Raw genomic sequence first — 18,014 nt, 5'->3', positions numbered from 1 at the left:
TCTGATGTTAGGATAACCGTTCACATATCAGTGACTCTCTGGTCTCACGAGCAGCCAGGTGAGCCGCTGATCTGCCCATGGGTTGCTCCTCTTCCTCTGCCTCCTCCTCGTCCTCGTCCTCCTCCTCCTCCTTCTCCTCAATGTGGGTGACAGATGTGGATGGGCCTCCTTCAGCGGCACCCCTCTCTGTTGTGCCATGTGTGCAGGGCATATCACACGAATATAATGCGTCCCACTCTGTCTGGTGCGAATTGAAGTGCTCCCCCAGAACGATCAAGGCACCTGAAGCGCTTCTTGAGCAGCCCTATATCATGCTGAATTGTAGACCTGGTAGCGATGTGGCTGTCGTTATATCTACGCTGTTGCTCGGTGGTGAGGTTCCTCAGAGGTGTCATGAACCACGTGTGCAGGGGTATCTCTTGTCCCCAAGGAGCCGGCCCATGCGGGTGTTCGGTGCGTGGAAGAGGGGCGGGATGTTGGACTCTCGGAGGATGAAGGAATCATGGCAGCTGCCAGGATATCTGGTGCACACGTGATGGAATCACTTGCGGTGGTCACAGATGAGCTGAGTGTTGATGGAGTGAAAGCCCTTCCTGTTGATGAACAGTCCTGGCTCTTGTGGAGGTGCTCATATTGCTATATGGGTGCAATCGATTACACCCTGCACCCGTGGGAAGCCAGCCACAGCGTGGAATCCCACTGCCCTCTCCGTCTAGCTGAGGTCATCAATGGGAAAGCTGACATAGTGCGAGGCCCTGTGAAACAAGCCGTCGGTGACCTGCCCTGTGCACTTGTGTGCAGATGACTGAGAGACCCCGGTGATGTCCCCGGTAACACCTTGGAATGATCCAGAGGCGAAGAAGTTGAGGGCAGTGGTGACTTCGACAGCGACAGGTAAGAAGATGCCTGACTCTGAGCCTCCGTATGCACTGCTCCTCAGAGAGGTCCAGGAAGCTGAGCCTCGATCTGTAGACCCTGTGGCAAGGGTAGTGCCTCCTGCGACGCTGCTCTCTCTGTTGTTGCCCTCTGTGCTGTTGTGCAGGTACCTGTTGCGCAGCACTGTGTTGTGGAGCTCCACGTGGCAGAGGTGGACGGCGAGGCTGGTGATATTGCTCGTGCTCGGATGTAGTGATGAATGCAGCTGTGGCGCCCCCCATCCTGACGGTGTGAGTTTGAGGGGGTCCGCAAAGTAGGTAAATGTGTTTGCACAGCAGAGTTTAGGGTATAAATTAAGAATTTTGAGTGGAAAGACAAAGGTGTTGCAGCCAAAACTTTGTCTGAAGTGACAAAGTGCCCTGCTGCAATAAATTAGGTTTTCCCCAACCTGTCAAAAAATCCTTTGCATCTCCCACTGGCTGCTGGCTGAAACACGTCTGCTCCAACAGGGAATGTTTCCTACAGCACGGGAAACATGCTGAGGATCCTTCAAAATTGCACCCCAGCCAAAATCTCCACTCAATGAGGTCTGTCAAGTACCTCAACTATCTACCTAACTATGTAAAGCAGCATCCCGCCGGCTTTAATTGCCGGTGGGCGTCCTGCATTCGTGAGCTGCGCGCACACCTGAACGCGTCACTGGGGAACCCGGAAGTCAGCGGGTTGGAGCCGGGCTCCGAACCTGCTCCGGGATTCTGCCATTTTCGGAGCCCCCCCGACCTCAACGCACCCGCTCGGCCATCCGAAAATCGGCCCCATGATGTATCAAGAAACTCTTGGAAACAATTTAAAAATGTTGTCCAAAGTTAAAAGTGACATCCCAAATATTTCTCAAAAGCTTGATATGGTTTTGTGACACTCACTTGTATTGATTATACAGTCTGTATTGACTGCAAGCCAAAAAAACGATTATAGAGTTTACTTTGTGTCAGACTACAGATACCTGAAGAATTTATCAGACTCTGGGGTGAAAATTGGTTATGATCCATTTTCAAGCGCATAACCAGTGTTCCAAAACTACCCCTGCCCAAACCAGGAGGCTTGAGGCCTCATTTACATTATTTAGGTACACTGGCCCAGCAACTGGGGAGGGGCCTGTGGCATTGGGGGAGCACTCCTGCTCCTCCTGGCTTCACAGCAACGTTTTTTGAAAATTTTTATTTAATAAATTACCTTATGGTGCCGGCTGCAAAGGAATCCTGAATGCGGCAGGCCCAGAACCTGTTCCACTCATCACAATTCAATTTCTGCAAGTGGGTCTAAAATAGGCATTAGCCCATCATTTACATATGTAAGGGGCCTAATGGTGGCCGCCTGGGATGCCTGAAAAATGTCCCAGCCTTCTTTCAGGCATCCTTAGGATTCAGTAAGTTAGCCCACGAAACTGGCCCTCATTGCACCTGTTTTACATCCGTTAAATGAGTGCAATGAGGTCCAACTTCTATCCCACTTTCTCTCAAAATGTTCATGTGTAACTTTGTAGCTGAACCAATCTGGATCATCTTACAAACAAAGCCCTCCCCAGCCATGATCTCATACTGGAGAAGCCTATAGACATCCTGAGCTGACTGAAATCTAGCTCATGAGCGGTGATTCTTTCCTCCTCACTAAGTCCCCCTCTGCCTGGGCTACACAGAAAGCAGATACTCCTGATGCTGGAAATTGGAAATAAAAACAGAAATTGCTGGAAACACTTAGCAGGTCAGGCACTATCTGTGGAGAAATAAAAAGGCTTAGGTTAATGTTTCAGGTCCATGACCCTTCGTCAGAACCATCTGTCTACACATTCCACCATTTACCCTGCCTTAATTGTCATAACTCTCATCTTTCACTGAGGTCTGTCCCCTTATTCTTCCAGCAGCTTTAGCCTTTTTCAAATACCTCACCCTTTACCATCTCTTCTGCTTCTCCTTCAAAGTCCTCATTAGTTGCCATCCTTCCCGGTAAGTTCCTTTCAGAACTCTTGCCCCTATTTTCCCACTCACTCTTTGTACCAAGCTACCTTTCAGCCTCAATAATTTCAACCTATATCTTAATTTCCCAAGTCCCATCTTCTCTGACTTCCCCATCTTCCTCTTTTCACTTAACTTTACCATACACATAAACTTGCTGACCTAGACCCATAGCCGCTCATTCAACATTGAGGGCCACTCCCTCAGTCTCACTATGCCATCTCCAAGGTCTTGATCGCTGACAAAATTATCTCTGGTCACTTTCCTGTCTCTTTATTTCATCCATATTTCCCAGTCTGTATAACCCTCTATCCCTTCCTTCCTGTAGCTCAGTGGGTAGCACACTCACCTCTTAAGATCAGGAAGGTTGTGGGTTCAAATCCCACTCCAGGAACTTGAGCACAATATCCTGACTTATACTCCAGTGCAGCACTAAGGGAAAGCACAGTTGGAGGTACTGTCTTCCAGATGAGATGTTAAACTGAGGCCCTGTCTGTCCTCTCAGATGGATGTAAAAGATCCTGTGGCACAATTTTGAAGAACAGCAGGGGAGTTCTCCCTGGTGTGCTGGCCAACATTGATCCCTCAACCAGCACCACTAAAAAGAGTTTATCAGGTCATTATCAATTGCAGTTTGTAGGACCTTGCTGTGTGCAAATTGGCTGCTGCATTTCCTACAGTGCAACAGTGACTACACTTCAAAAAAGTACTTCATTGACTGTAAAATGCTTTGGGATGTCCTGAGGTCATGAAAAGTGCTATATAAATGCAAGACTTTCTTTTTCTAAGGCTCTTAATCTGTAATGACAACCAAACTCCATACCCACCTCTCCCACCATTCCCTGTTTAAAACTTTTCAGTCTGGTTTCACCCCCTCCCCCTCCCCCATTGCACTGAGGATGCTCTTCTATCCTGTGTGACTATGGCAAAGTGCATTATGTCTTCTCATCCTCCACATCTCGCCTCAGATGGTTCCATTTCTACCTATCCCAATGTAGCCAACATATTTGCAGCAAATGGCTTCTCATCTTATGCCCACAAGGTGCTATGCTTGCTTTCCTATCTTATCCTCATCGATAAGCCACCATCTATAAGCATGGGATCAGCTTTCGATAATCAGCATTATTTCTCAACTGTTTTAATTCCTCAGCTGTTGCAATATTGTCCAACTATGTGTCTGACATCAAGTTGCAGAGGAGCCACAACTTCCTGTAACTTAACATTGGCAAAATTGAGCCATCCTGTTTGGTTTGTGGGAGAAACTCTGCACCTCAGTCTTCAGTGCTTTCCCTCCCTGCGTGCTTGCTCAGACTGAAGCTGATGCTATGCAACCTTGATTGAGCTTCAAACCTGGCATCCCCACCTCTTAAATACTGCTCAACTTTGTCTTTATCTCACCCTTGCTACATGTGAAATTCTCATCCATGTTGTTGTCACCGCCGAGCTCCAATTTCAATCTCCACTGTTTTCCTCATCAATCTCCAGAACATTACTCCACATAAACTCCAACTCATCCAGCATTTCGCCTCAGCTCTATATTCTAGCTCTGGTCTAATATATATCCTCTCCTTTCGCCTCTCCACCATCAACGACAGAGCATTCAGCCATCACTTATTTGGGCTGTGGATTTCTTTTCCAAAGTCCCTCCGTCTTGCCCCAATTCTCCCTACTTTTAAAAGTGTCCTCAACATCTACCTCAACGACTTCTTTTATCACCTCCTCTACCTCTTCTTACTCATGACCCGGTCTAGCCATAACTCTATGGAATGGCTTGATATGTTTTTGCTACATTAAAGATACTATCTAAAGCTAAATACGATTAAAATCACTAAGGAATTGGTACTCAGTAAATTAATGGGACTCAAGGCGGATAAATCCCCTGGACCTGATGGCTTACATCCAAGGGTCTTGAGGGAAGTGGCAGTGGGGATTGTGGATGCTTTGGTAATAATTTTCCAAAATTCTCTGGACTCGGCAAAGGTCCCGGCAGATTGGAAAACTGCTAATGTAACACCCTTATTTAAAAAGGGTAGTAGGCAGAAGGCTGGAAATTATAGACCAGTTAGCCTAACATCTGTGGTGGGTAACATTTTGGAGTCTATTATTAAGGAGACAGTAGCAGAACATTTGGATAAACATAATTTAATAGGACAAAGTCAGCATGGCTTTATGAAGGGGAAGTCATGTCTGACAAATTTGCTTGAGTTCTTTGAGGACATAACGTACAGGGTGGATAAAGGGGAACCAGTGGACGTAGTGTATTTAGACTTCCAGAAGGCATTCAACAAGGTGCCACATAAAAGATTATTGCTCAAGATAAAGAATCACTGGATTGGGGGTAATATTCTGGCATGGGTGGAGGACTGGTTATCTAACAGGAAGCAGAGAGTTGGGATAAACGGTTCATTCTCGGACTGGCAACCAGTAGCCAGTGGTGTTCCGCAGGGGTCGGTGCTGGGTCCCCAACTCTTTACAATCTATATTAACGATTTGGAGGAGGGGACCGAGTGTAACATATCAAAGTTTGCAGATGATACAAAGATGGGAGGGAAAGTAGAGAGTGAGGAGGACATAAAAAACCTACAAGGGGATACAGACAGGCTGGGTGAGTGGGCGGAGATTTGGCAGATGCAATACAATATTGGAAAATGTAAGGTTATGCACTTTGGCAGGAAAAATCAGAGAGCAAGTTATTATCTTAATGGCAGTACAAAGGGATCTGAGGGTCCTAGTGCAAGAAAATCAAAAAGTTAGTATGCAGGTGCAGCAGGTGATCAAGAAGGCCAATGGAATGTTGGCTTTTATTGCTAGGGGGATAGAATATAAAAACAGGGAGGTATTGCTGCAGTTATATAAGGTATTGGTGAGACCGCACCTGGAATACTGCATACAGTTTTGGTGTCCATACTTAAGAAAAGACATACTTGCTCTCGAGGCAGTACAAAGAAGGTTCACTTGGTTAATCCCGGGGATGAGGGGGTGGACATATGAGGAGAGGTTGAGTAGATTGGGACTCTACTCGTTGGAGTTCAGAAGAATGAGAGGCGATCTTATTGAAACATATAAGATTGTGAAGGGGCTTGATCGGGTGGATGCGGTAAGGATGTTCCCAAGGATGGGTGAAACTAGAACTAGGGGGCATAATCTTAGAATAAGGGGCTACTCTTTCAAAACTGAGATGAGGAGAAACTTCTTCACTCAGAGGATATACAAATATACAAATTTAGACTTCCAGAAGGCATTCGACAAGGCGCCACATAAAAGATTATTGCTCAAGATAAAGAATCACTGGATTGGGGGTAATATTCTGGCATGGGTGGAGGATTGGTTATCTAACAGGAAGCAGAGAGTTGGGATAAACGGTTCATTCTCGGACTGGCAACCAGTAGCCAGTGGTGTTCCGCAGGGGTCGGTGCAATCGCCAAACAGGAGGGTTCCCTCCCAGTCGGGGAACACTTCAGCAGTCATGGACATTCATCCACCGACCTTCGGGTAAGCGTACTCCAAGGCGGCCTTCGAGACACACGACAACGCAAAATCGTCGAGCAGAAATTGATAGCCAAGTTCCGCACCCATGAGGACGGCCTCAACCGGGATCTTGGGTTCATGTCACGCTACACGTTACCCCACCAGCGAACAAATGTTATCTGTTTTTAATATAACGGGTCAGTTGCTGTCTTTTCTATGTTTCTACCTCTCTATCTCTGTTTTTTTTTGTTTGTTGTTTTTTTTTGGTGATTTGTATATTCTGTGAGACCTGGCAGGTAACACCTGTCTGTCTGCACACTGATTGCCTTGGCAACGGGCAGTTGAAAAAACTGTCTGTACTCACCATGCATTGTTCTGTGAATTATAAATGCGATTTCATCTCGAGGATTTCATTTTCACATCGTTCACCTGACGAAGGAGGAAGCCTCCGAAAGCTTGTGAATTTAAAATAAAATTGCTGGACTATAACTTGGTGTTGTAAAATTGTTTACAATTGTCACTCAGAGGGTAATAGGTCTGTGGAATTTGCTGCCCCAGGAAGCGGTGGAAGCTACATCATTAAATAAATTTAAAACAGAAATAGACAGTTTACTAGAAGTATAGGGAATTAGGGGTTACGGGGAGCGGGCAGGAAATTGGACATGAATTTAGATTTGAGGTTAGGATCAGATCAGCCATGATCTTATTGAATGGCGGAGCAGGCTCGAGGGGCCGATTGGCCTACTCCTGCTCCTATTTCTTATGTTCTTATGTTCTTATATAACTGAAAGTAGTTGGGTGTGATTTTAGGAGGCAAATGGGAGTGCGTTAGAGGCTGGGGGCTCTGAAAATCATACAAATCCTGTTCGGGTTCAAAAGCCTGCTCCAACCCGCCGAATTCCGAATTAAAGCCAGTGGGATGACAGTTAAAGAGCAAAATGGACCTCATTGAGGTACTTAAGGCACTTTACCTGTGACAGATGAAGGGATTAGAAAGATTTTTTAAACTTACCTGGGCGGCTTGCCCACCGCTTCTCATTCACGCCTTCGACGTCCGACGTCTCCTGCTCCGATGTCTCCCTTTTCACCCTCTCGATCTTCCCCCGATCTTCCCCTCTCCCCCCCCCACCTCGGTCTTCCAGTCTGGCGCCGATCTTCCAGTCCCCGCCCCCCCCCCCCGTCTTCCAGTCCAGCGCCGGATGACATCTGGCTCTCTCTCTTTCCCGCACCCCCACCTCGCGTTGCAGCTCCTGATGGCAGCCAACTGGCTGCCGGCCGCAAAACCCGGAGAGGACGTTAACCACTGTCAATCAACATGCGATCGCGTCGGAAACGGTAAGTTTGGTTCATGCGGGTTTGCCACGCGCCCAATGCCCCCCCACCCCACCCTCCCCCGCTGCCATCCCGCCTCCACACTAATATCGGGGCCATTGTATCAAATAACGTTGTAGCTATGCTTTAAAATTTATAAAAACATTATCTGAACAAAATTAAAATACTTTACTGGTTAATTTAAAACTTATACAAGACCACTGTTCTAAAAGAAGTTCTGTATTTCATGCAAACTATCAGAGTGGAGCAGCGTGAGGTCTCCAGTGTAAATGTGTCACATTACCAACAAATGTGGAAAAGCGGAACTTGTTTCATTGCATTGGTCAGGCGCAGGAAGTTTTCATTGCACTATAGTCATGAATCTTCAAATTGAAAGAGGATATCAGAGTGTTTTACAGCCTGATTGCAATATGGGTTCAGTGGATAATTAGAAGTCACAATTGGATAAGACTTTCCAGTTCTAAGATGATATTGCTTAATTAAAATAACCCATGTGGAAAAGTTAAAATTAGGTCAAAAATATTCAGATGCTGCCTTTCTAGAATAATGTTCCACAAAGATAGTACTAATGGTTAAACAGATGACACAGTGTCAAGTCTTTTACAACACTATCAGATAACAAGAATGAAAGTCATCTTTTGCATGCATTTATTTTGTAAAGTTTCAGAAGTTTCAACTGTGTTAAATTCTTGGCAAAACTATTTTTCAGGAGATCTGTCTGTTCCCAGTGACTCCTGTTTTCTTGATAATCATTTGTACTGCAGTACTGAAATGTTGGCTACCATAAATCTAGCATCCCCCAGAGATCGCTTGGAATAAACGTATCAACTATATTTCCAGATAGGGGACTGAGATATAAATGAATCGTTGGAAAATAAGGCATAGCGCACACCCAAATGTCCGAAATGCAATGCCTGCAGATGAGGCTTCTTGCTGAAAACTACCTCTATAATCTGTATATCAGTATGAAATGCTACATAGGAGTAGTCTGTATTAGAATACATCCCTTTTACTCTGAAAAGGGAAGGGTGGATATTACTCTTGATGTCATAATCCATGAGGAATTTTTATTAAGTTTTCTATTCAAGGCTTCCTTTCCCCCAGTCATATGTGTAGGTGGAATACCACTTTGGTACTGCAATACAGGAAAGTAAACTATTCCACAGAGAATGATTTGTGGGTTGGGCTCACGGCATAACCAGATCTAAGCATTACATGAACTCATTTACACTTTTCAATTCCCTTGGGTGACAACATTGAGCAGTTCTACCTGTTACTTCTTCAGGGTATGCTGGGAACCCTCATGATAATTTTGTGAGATCAAGATTCACAATCTTACAAAACTATTGCAACAATTCCTGCTCATGGCAGGAGTGAGGAAAAAGATGGGGGAAGAGGGAGAACACCAGCAGGAACTGAAGGGGGAGGGGGTGTAAAGTACTAACATGAACTATGGGGAGAGATGGAAAGTACAAGAATACCAACGCTAGACTTCCCCAGATGACTAAAGATATAGAGATTAAAATGGAACAGAAAAAGGAGGCTTATGATGAATGTAAGGTTCATAATACAATAGAGAACCAGGCTGAATACAGAAAGTACAGAGAAGATCTAAAAAAGGGAATAATAAGGGCAAAGAGAGAGCATGAGAATAGATTAGCAGCTAACATAAAAGGGAATCCAGAAGTCTTTTATAAACATAAATAATAAAAGGGTAGTCAAAGGGAGGGTGGGACCAATTAGGGACAACAATGGAGACCTTCTTGTGAAGGCAGAGAGCATGGCTGAGGTAATAAATGAATACTTCACATCAGTCTTCACTAGAGAAGAGGATGCTGCCATTGTAGCAGTAAAGGAGGAGGTAGTAGAGATATTGAATAGGATAAAAGTAGATAAAGAGGAGGTATTTAAAAGATTGGCAGTAGAAATGTCACCCGGTCCAGATGGGATGCATCCTAGGTTACTGAGGGAAGTAAGAGTAGAAATTGCAGAGGCTCCAGCCACTACCTTCCAGTACTCTTTAGATATAGGGTCAGTGCCAAAGGAATGGAGGATTGCTAATGTCACACCCCTGTTCAAAAAGGGGAGTGGGATAAACCCAGCAATCACAGGCCAGTCAGCATAACATTGGTGGTGAGGAAACTTTTAGAGACAATAATCCGGGACAAAAATAATTAGCGCTTGGAAAAGTATGGGCTAATAAATGAAAGTCAGCATGGATTTGTTAAAGGAAAATCATGTTTGACTAACTTGATTGAGTTCTTTAATGAAGTAACGGAGAGGGTTGATGAGGATAATACGGTTGATGTTGTGTATATGGACTTTCAAAATGCATTTGATAAAGTACTACATAATAGACTTGTTAGCAAAATTAAAGCCCATGGGATTAAAGGAACAGTGGCAGCGTGGATACAAAATTGGCTAAGGGACAGATATATATTAATGACCTGGACTTGGGTATAGAGGGTATAATTTCAAAGTTTGCAGATGATACGAAACTCGGGAATGTAGTAAACAATATGGAGAATAGCAATAGACTTCAGGAGGACATAGACAGACTGGTGAAATGGGCAGACACATGGCAGATGAAATTTAACTCAGAAGTGTGACATGATGCATTTTGGTAGGAAGAATGAGGAGAGGCCATATAAACTAAATGGTACAATTTTAAAGAAGGTGCACAGATCTTTGAAGATGGCAGGACAAATTGAGAAGGCTGTTAAAAAAGCATATGGGATCCTGGACTTTATTAATGGAGGCATAAGGAGTAAATTGGATCGCGTAGCGTCCATTGTGTAACTGCTATACGGACTCCTAAGCACCGAAAATGGTGTCCGATATGCACGCGTTCACTTCTAGCAAAAGTTGCGCAGGACACTGTATTGGTAAAGGCGTTCGCGCACGCGCACTTAACAAAAGCCATGTAAAGTAGGGAGATTATGCAGATCAGTGTGCAACACTGATTTAAAGGGACAGATACGATTTTAGAACTCCACGCTCCAACACAGCTGAACAGGTCTTAAACGGCATGGAGGACCACCCACCAGTGATCATGTAGGAGTTACAGGTTCGTTGCTGGATTATTCCTTCTGGCTGCTGATGCATTTGTATCTTTTTTTGGCGGTCTCCTATACTTGAATACTAGGACTAGGGGACATAGCCTAAAAATTAGAGCCAGGACTTACAGGAGTGAAGTTAGGAAACGCTCCTACACACAAGGGGTGGGAGAAGTTTGGAACGATCTTCTGCAAATGGCAGTTGATGCTAGCTCAATTGTTAATTTTAAATCTGAGATTGATAGATTTTTGTTAACCAAAGGTATTAAGGGATATGGGGCTAAGGCGGGTATATGGAGTTAGGTCACAGATCAGCCATGATCTCATTGAATGGTGGAACAGGCTCGAGGGGCTAAGTTGCCTACTCCTGTTCCTATCTTCCTATAATAAAGTTTCAACACTCTACAGGGAGTGGGCTGGCTAGCTGACAGGCAACAGCAATGGCACTGGCAGAGTGGCAGGGGTGGGACAGGAATGCTGTAGCACAGATTCACTTCACCATTGACTTCCACCACTTCCTGCAGCCACAGTGAACCTCCCCTTTAAGAGGTGCAGGCTGCCTTTAAGTGGTGCTAATCACTCGCGATATCTGGACCCCCCTGCTGGTGAGCAGCCGCTCAACAGGGCAGGTAGTGCTTGGCTGCACGCAGCAATCATGTAAAACAGCAGGCAGCACGAATGATACATGCTGCTTGCATTTCAACAAACCGGCACGGGTTAATTGTGCATCGTGATCTCAGCGCCCGTTTTCAGGGGTTAACCAATTTAACCCCCATAAAGTACAAAAACAAGGAAGTTATGCTAAACCTTTATAAAACACTGGTTAGGCCTCAGCTGGAGTATTGTGTTCAATTCTGGGCACCACACTTTAGGAAGGATGTCAAAGGTCTTAGAGAGGGCACAGAAAACTTATACTAGAACAGTACCAGGGATGAGGGACTTCAGTTATGTGGAGAGACTGGAGAAGCTGGAGTTGCTCTCCTTAGAACAGAGAAGGTTAAGGGGAGATTTGATAGACTTGTTCAAAATCATGAATGGTTTTGATAGAGTAAATAAGGAGAAACTTTTCCAGTGGCAGAAGGGTCGGTAACCAGAGGACACAGATTTAAGGTGATCGGCAGAAGAGCCAGAAGCGACATGGGGAAACATTTTTTTACGCAGCAAGTTGTAAAGATCTGGAATGCATTGCTGAAAGGGTGGTGGAAGCAGGTTCAATAGTAACTTTGAAAAGGGAATTGCATAAATACTTGAAGGGAAAAAATTTGCAAGGCTATAGGGAAAGAGAAGGGGAATGGGATTAATTGGATAGCTCTTTCAAAGAGCCGGCACAGGCAGGATGGGCCGCATGGCATCCTTCTGTGCTGTACCTGCTATGACAATATGATATACATGCAGATTAACTACTGTCATTACATGTCTTGCTTCTCAATGTGTAGGTGACAATATAGCATTCAAGTAACCTAAAATCACTTGTGTGGATTTACGATAGCCAGCCAGCTCTGATCATAATATAATTAGGTTTAATCTTATTGGCCAATCTAAGGCTGCGGCCAATCTAATGGATAGAGGATTGGTTAGACAGAAAGCAGAGAATAGGGTTAAAAGGGTCATTTTCGAGTTGGTAGGCTGTAACTAGTAGGGTACCTCAAGGATCGGTGCGTGGGCCTCAGCTATTTACAATCTATATTAATGACTTACATGAATGGACCAAGTGTAATGTATCCAAATTTGCTGACGATACAAAGCTCGGTGGGAAAGTACACTGTAAGGAGGACACAAAGAGTCTGCGAAGGGATATAGACAGGTTAAGTGAGTGGGCAAGAAGGTGACGGATGGAGTATAATGTGGGGAAATGTGAGTTTATTCACTTTGGTGGGAAGACTAGTAAAACAGAATATTTTTTAAATGGTGAGAAACTATTAAATGTTTGTGTTCAAAGAGATTTGGATGTCCTCGTACAAGAAACACAGAAAGTTAGCATGCAGGTATAGCAAGCAATTAGGAAGGCAAATGGCATGTTTTTTTTTATTTGTTCATGGGATGTGGGTGTTGCTGGCAAGGCCAGCATTTATTGCCCATCCCTAATTGCCCTTGAGAAGTGATGAGCCGCCTTCTTGAACCGCTGCAGTCCATGTGGTGAAGGTTCTCCCACAGTGCTGTTAGGTAGGGAGTTCCAGGATTTTGACCCAGCGACGATGAAGAAACAGCGATATATTTCCAAGTCGGGATGGTGTGTGACTTGGAGGGGAACGTGCAGATGGTTTTGTTCCCATGTGCCTGCTGCCCTTGTCCTTCTAGGTGGTAGAGGTCGCGGGTTTCGGAGGTGCTGTCGAAGAAGTCTTGGCGAGTTGCTGCAGTGCACCCTGTAGATGGTACACACTGCAGCCACAGTGCGCCGGTGGCGAAGGGAGTGAATGTTTAGGGTGGTGGATAGAGTACCAATCAAGCGGTCTGTTTTGTCCTGGATGGTGTCGAGCTTCTTGAGTTGTTGGAGCTGCACTCATCCAGGCAAGTGGAGAGTATTCCATCACAGTCCTGACTTGTGCCTTGTCGGTGGTGGAAAGGCTTTGGGGAGTCAGGAGGTGAGTCACTTGCCACAGAATACCCAGCCTCTGACCTGCTCTTGTTGCCACAGTATTTATGTGGATGGTCCAGTTAAGTTTCTGGTCAATGGTGACCCCCCAGGATGTTGATGGTGGGGGATTCGGCGATGGTACTGCAATTGAATGTCAAGGGGGGGTGGTTAGACTCTCTCTTGTTAGAGATGGTCATTGCCTGGCACTTGTCTGGCGCAAATGTTACTTGCCACTTATCAGCCCAAGCCTGGATGCTGTCCGGGTCTTGCTGCATGCAAGCACGGACTGCTTCATTATCCAAGGGGTTGCAAATGGAACTGAACATTGTGCAATCATTAGCGAACATCCCCATTTTTGACTTTACGATGGAGGGATGGTCATTGATGAAGCAGCTGAAAATGGTTGGGCCAAGGATACTGCCCTGAGGAACTCCTGCAGCAATGCCGGCCTTTATTGCAAGGGTGTTGGAGTACAATAGTAAGGAAGTCTTACTACAATTGTACAGGGTTTTGGTGAGACCTCACCTGGAGTACTGTGCACAGTTTTTATCTCCTTATCTAAGGAACGATATACTTACCTTAGAGGCAGTGCAACAAAGGTTCACTACATTAATTCCTGGGATGAGGGAGTTGTCTTATGAGGACAGATTGAGTGGAATGAGCCTATACTCTCTGGAGTTTAGAAGAACGAGAGGTGCTCTCATTGAAAATTCTGAGGTGGCTTGACAGGGTAGATGCTGAGAGGTTTTGAATATTGAATACTGAGTCATCGAATATTTTCAAGGCTGAGATAGATAGATTTTTGGACTCTACGGGAATCAATGGATATGGGGATTGGGCAGGAACGTAGGGTTGAGGTCAAAGATCAACCATGATCTTATTAAATGGTGGAGCAGGCTCGAGGGGCTGTATAGCCTACTCCTGCTCCTAGTTCTTATGTTTTTATATTCTTATGTAATGCTGGTCCCAGATTTTAAGAGGGCTAACTTTCCAAAAATGGCTGAAGAACTGGCAAAAGTTGACTGGACAACTCTACTAGATAGGCAATCAAGTACTGAGCACAAATGGGTTCGATTTAAAACCATTCTCAAACAGAATGAAACCATATATGTCCCAATGGTTAAAAGAAAGGCACATGGTAAAACAAAACCATTGTGGTTGATGAAGAATATACAGAGGAAAATTCGAATGAAACAGAAGGCATTCTACACACTTAAGGCAATTAACTCGCAGGAGAGCTTGCAGGAGAAAGTATCGCATGCAATTAAGGAAGACAAAAACAGCCCTAAGTGTAGCCAAGAGATCCCTGGAAAAGAAGATGGTGCGCAATTGTGGCAGTAATAGCAAAAGCATTTTTAGCTATGTCCGTAGTCACAAGACCATAAAGGACCGTATAGGATCACTAAAGGAGACGGGAGGGCAGATTCAAACTGATACTCAGGTTATGGCAGAATTGCTAAATGACTATTTTGCACCAGTCTATAAGCCTGTGGACGATACTTATGTTCCAGATGAGGGATATTTAGTATTGAATAGCATTATTAATATTAAAATAGATAATAATGTCATCTTGGACAGGGCTCCAGGTCTGGATAATATCCACCCAAGGGTGATTAAAGAGATGGGACAGGTGTGCAGTGAGCCCCTTGCCCGTATCTTCAATAGTTCAATAGAGTCAGGGATAGTTCCCTTAGACTGGAAGCTAGCTCACGTAGTTCCTATTTTCAAAAAATCAGAGCCGGGGAACTATAGGCCTAACAGCCCGACATCAATTATTGGGAAGCTGCTAAAAGGGATCATAAGAGATGCACTTTATGATCACTGGGAAAGGGAAGGGGCAATTAGAAATACACAACACAGCTTCCGAAAAAATCGGTCGTGCATAACAAATTTGATAGAGTTTTTTGAGGAATTCACTAGGGTAGCGGACAAGGCTAATTCAGTAGAAATTGTTTAACTGGACTTTCAGAAACCCTTTGATAAGGTACCTCACACTAGGTTACTTCACAAGATAGAGTCTTATGATGTCAGTGGAAATTTGACAAACTGGATTAGGAATTGGCTCCAATCCTGCAGCCAAAAAGTTGTAATTAACAGATGTGGTTCACCTTGGAGACCTGTTACAATTGGTGTCCCCAGGGATCGGTCCTGGGCCCACTACTCATCACAGTCTTTATTAATAACCTGGACAGTGGTGTTGGGTGTACGGTAAGTAAGTTTGCAGATGGCACCAAAATCTGTGCAAGGGTTAAGGTGGTAGAGGAGTGCAATCAAATCCAAAAAGATTTAGATGCGCTAGGGAAGTGGACCACACATTGGCAAATGATGATTAATGTAGATAAATGCAGTGTCATGCATGTTGGTAGGGCCAACACAGGATATATATATCATTTGCAGGGAACAATACTGAAAGTGTTTGAAGAACAAAAATATATTTGTGTTATTGTGCACAGATCAATAGAGGGTCATGACCAAAGTAGAGAAGCTGTAGCAAAGGCTAACAATGTATTGGGTTGTATTAATAGATCCTTTCACTATAAATCAACGGACACCACTTTGACACAATATAGGTCGCAGGTCAGACCACAACTGGAGTACTGTGCCCAGTTTTGGTCCCCCCACATGGTGGGTGATTTAACGGCTTTGGAAAGGGCCCAGGGGAGGAAGTATGATTCCTAGCTTAAAGAACCTGAGCTGCTCAGATAGGCTCAAGGACCTTGGTCTATTTACTATAGAGCAGCGTAGACTTAGAGGTGACCTGATAGAAGTTTATAAAATAATTAAAGGGCTGGATAGCGTCCCTATTGATAGATTTTTCCAATTTAACAGGTTAGGGAGAACCAGAGGACATGAGTTTAAACTATGGAGGAGTAGGAATAGACTGGATGTCAGGCGGTTCTTCTTTTCGGAGAGAATTGTGAGCCTCTGGAATACATTGCTGGCTGGTGTGGTGGGTGCTGATTCTCTGTATGCCGATTCTCTGTATGCCTTCAAGAGGGAGCTGGACTGGTTCCTGACTGGGGCAGAGATTGCATTATATAGAAGGTCTATGAGATCTCCTGAAGTGGTTGGAAAGGAATTTTACAGAGTATTTTTTCCCTTATTGGCCCTGTTTTTTTTCTGTTTCTTGCCTCTCCTAAGAGATTATGTGGCTGCAGGGGGTGGGTGTGAGGGTGGGAGGTCGGGGGAGGGAAGAAGTGTTTAGCCATGATGGTCTGGCCATTATGGTATGGGGCAGGCATGATGGACCAGCTGGTCTTTTCCTGCCCATCAATTTTGTATGTTTCACTCATGTTAACACCGTACATGTCAAGTAAATTGAAATGGTACTGGTCCAATTACAAATTGATTTGAAGCAATACTAACTTAATAATTAACACCATAGATGAACATTTTTTTGTAGTCAGTGAATTTGTCACTGCTATTTAATGCTCATTCAAAACTTCATTGTTGTAGTGCTCCTTAATCTATTTGGAGAGCTGTCCTTTATACTGAAAAAGAAATGATCCCCTTCTGGGGATCTTCTTTTGTTGATAAAATTCAATTGACACAATCTATTAACAATGATGGTTTAGCTGTGACTCACAAAAGGTGGCCATAAAAAGTAGTTATATTTTGTAAATCACTGAAAATTAGCAGATCTCCAGGATTGTTTGTGTTAGAAAAGACATTTGTGAAAAAGATGTTCACTATGAAAATTGATCTTCATGGGCTCATTGCTTTGACTACCCAGATGTACTTTGCAGATAAACTTTCCACAGTGTCCAGTGGGCCCACGTGTATTACATTTACAGTGTTAAAATAAATCAACTTGAAACCATGCCAGGTTAGACTAAATGGTATTTATCTTAATGTAAACTTTTCAAATGACAAATTTAGTTTGCAAAGATACCGTTCATTCTTAACGTATTTATTAAATGTTGCCTTATTCAGCACTTATAAATGAAGCCAACCAGGGAACATTACTATTGTCTATGACACTTGTGTAGTACAGCACTGTTTTGCCATCACCTTGAACTTTCCAGCAAAAACAATGCCCTGTTAATGCCGCAAATTATTTTTAATACTCCCTAAACTGTAAATATAAATCAATTTAAATTGCATTCATCTTTTCTACTTCATGTAAATATCGTAAATGTCTTAGAGAAAATAAAAGTAAATGCTCCATTCTTATCTTACATCTAAAGTAAAATAAGAGTAAACAGCCATGGAGAGGCTTTTTTGGTGCCTTAATAACTCAAGACACATAGGAAGGGCTGTTTTTATTTTGTATTATGAAGAAGTTGTTACAGTGGCTATTCTAAGCATGCATTAGGTTTTAACACAAAGTGGAAAGCTGAGTACTAGAATGCTAAGATGTTCTTTTTTTTGGCTTGCCTGGTGAATACCAGGAATGCAATGTGTAGTCAATTACGGTTTGGATAGTACTTCATATGCACGACCAAAATGTGATTTGTGCTGAGAATGGCTTAAAAAATTGGCACACTGATAATTCTCTAGAATTATCATGTTTACAATATCAGTGTTGATTCTAGCCTACATCATTCTTAACAAGTTAAAAACAAAATGCCAAATAAATTGGAATGGCGACATTAAAATTAACCTGCTGCAGTTTGCTAGTGTGATGGGACAAAATGACCCCACAATTGTACAGGGCTTTGGTGAGACCTCATCTGGAGTATTACATACAATTTT

General features: G+C 43.8%; 2 long non-coding RNA genes across 3 annotated transcripts in view; one reads left to right on the top strand and one right to left on the bottom strand.

Annotated features, from left to right (window-relative positions):
* LOC137321411 (uncharacterized) overlaps positions 1 to 18,014 on the bottom strand; it is an 84,314-nt gene that overhangs the window by 60,815 nt on the left and 5,485 nt on the right. The gene's annotated exons all lie outside the window — the stretch shown is intronic.
* LOC137321410 (uncharacterized) overlaps positions 6,507 to 18,014 on the top strand; it is a 50,768-nt gene continuing 39,260 nt past the window's right edge. Inside the window, exon 1 of the long non-coding RNA XR_010962808.1 lies at positions 6,507 to 6,553. This is a non-coding gene — a long non-coding RNA (uncharacterized lncRNA). The remainder of the gene's footprint in view (positions 6,554 to 18,014) is intronic.

Source organism: Heptranchias perlo, chromosome 5, assembly GCF_035084215.1.
Source record: "Heptranchias perlo isolate sHepPer1 chromosome 5, sHepPer1.hap1, whole genome shotgun sequence".
Taxonomy (NCBI): Eukaryota; Metazoa; Chordata; class Chondrichthyes; order Hexanchiformes; family Hexanchidae; genus Heptranchias; species Heptranchias perlo.
The sequence above is the reverse complement of the archived record's forward strand: the minus strand, read 5'-3'. Positions and strand labels throughout refer to the sequence as shown.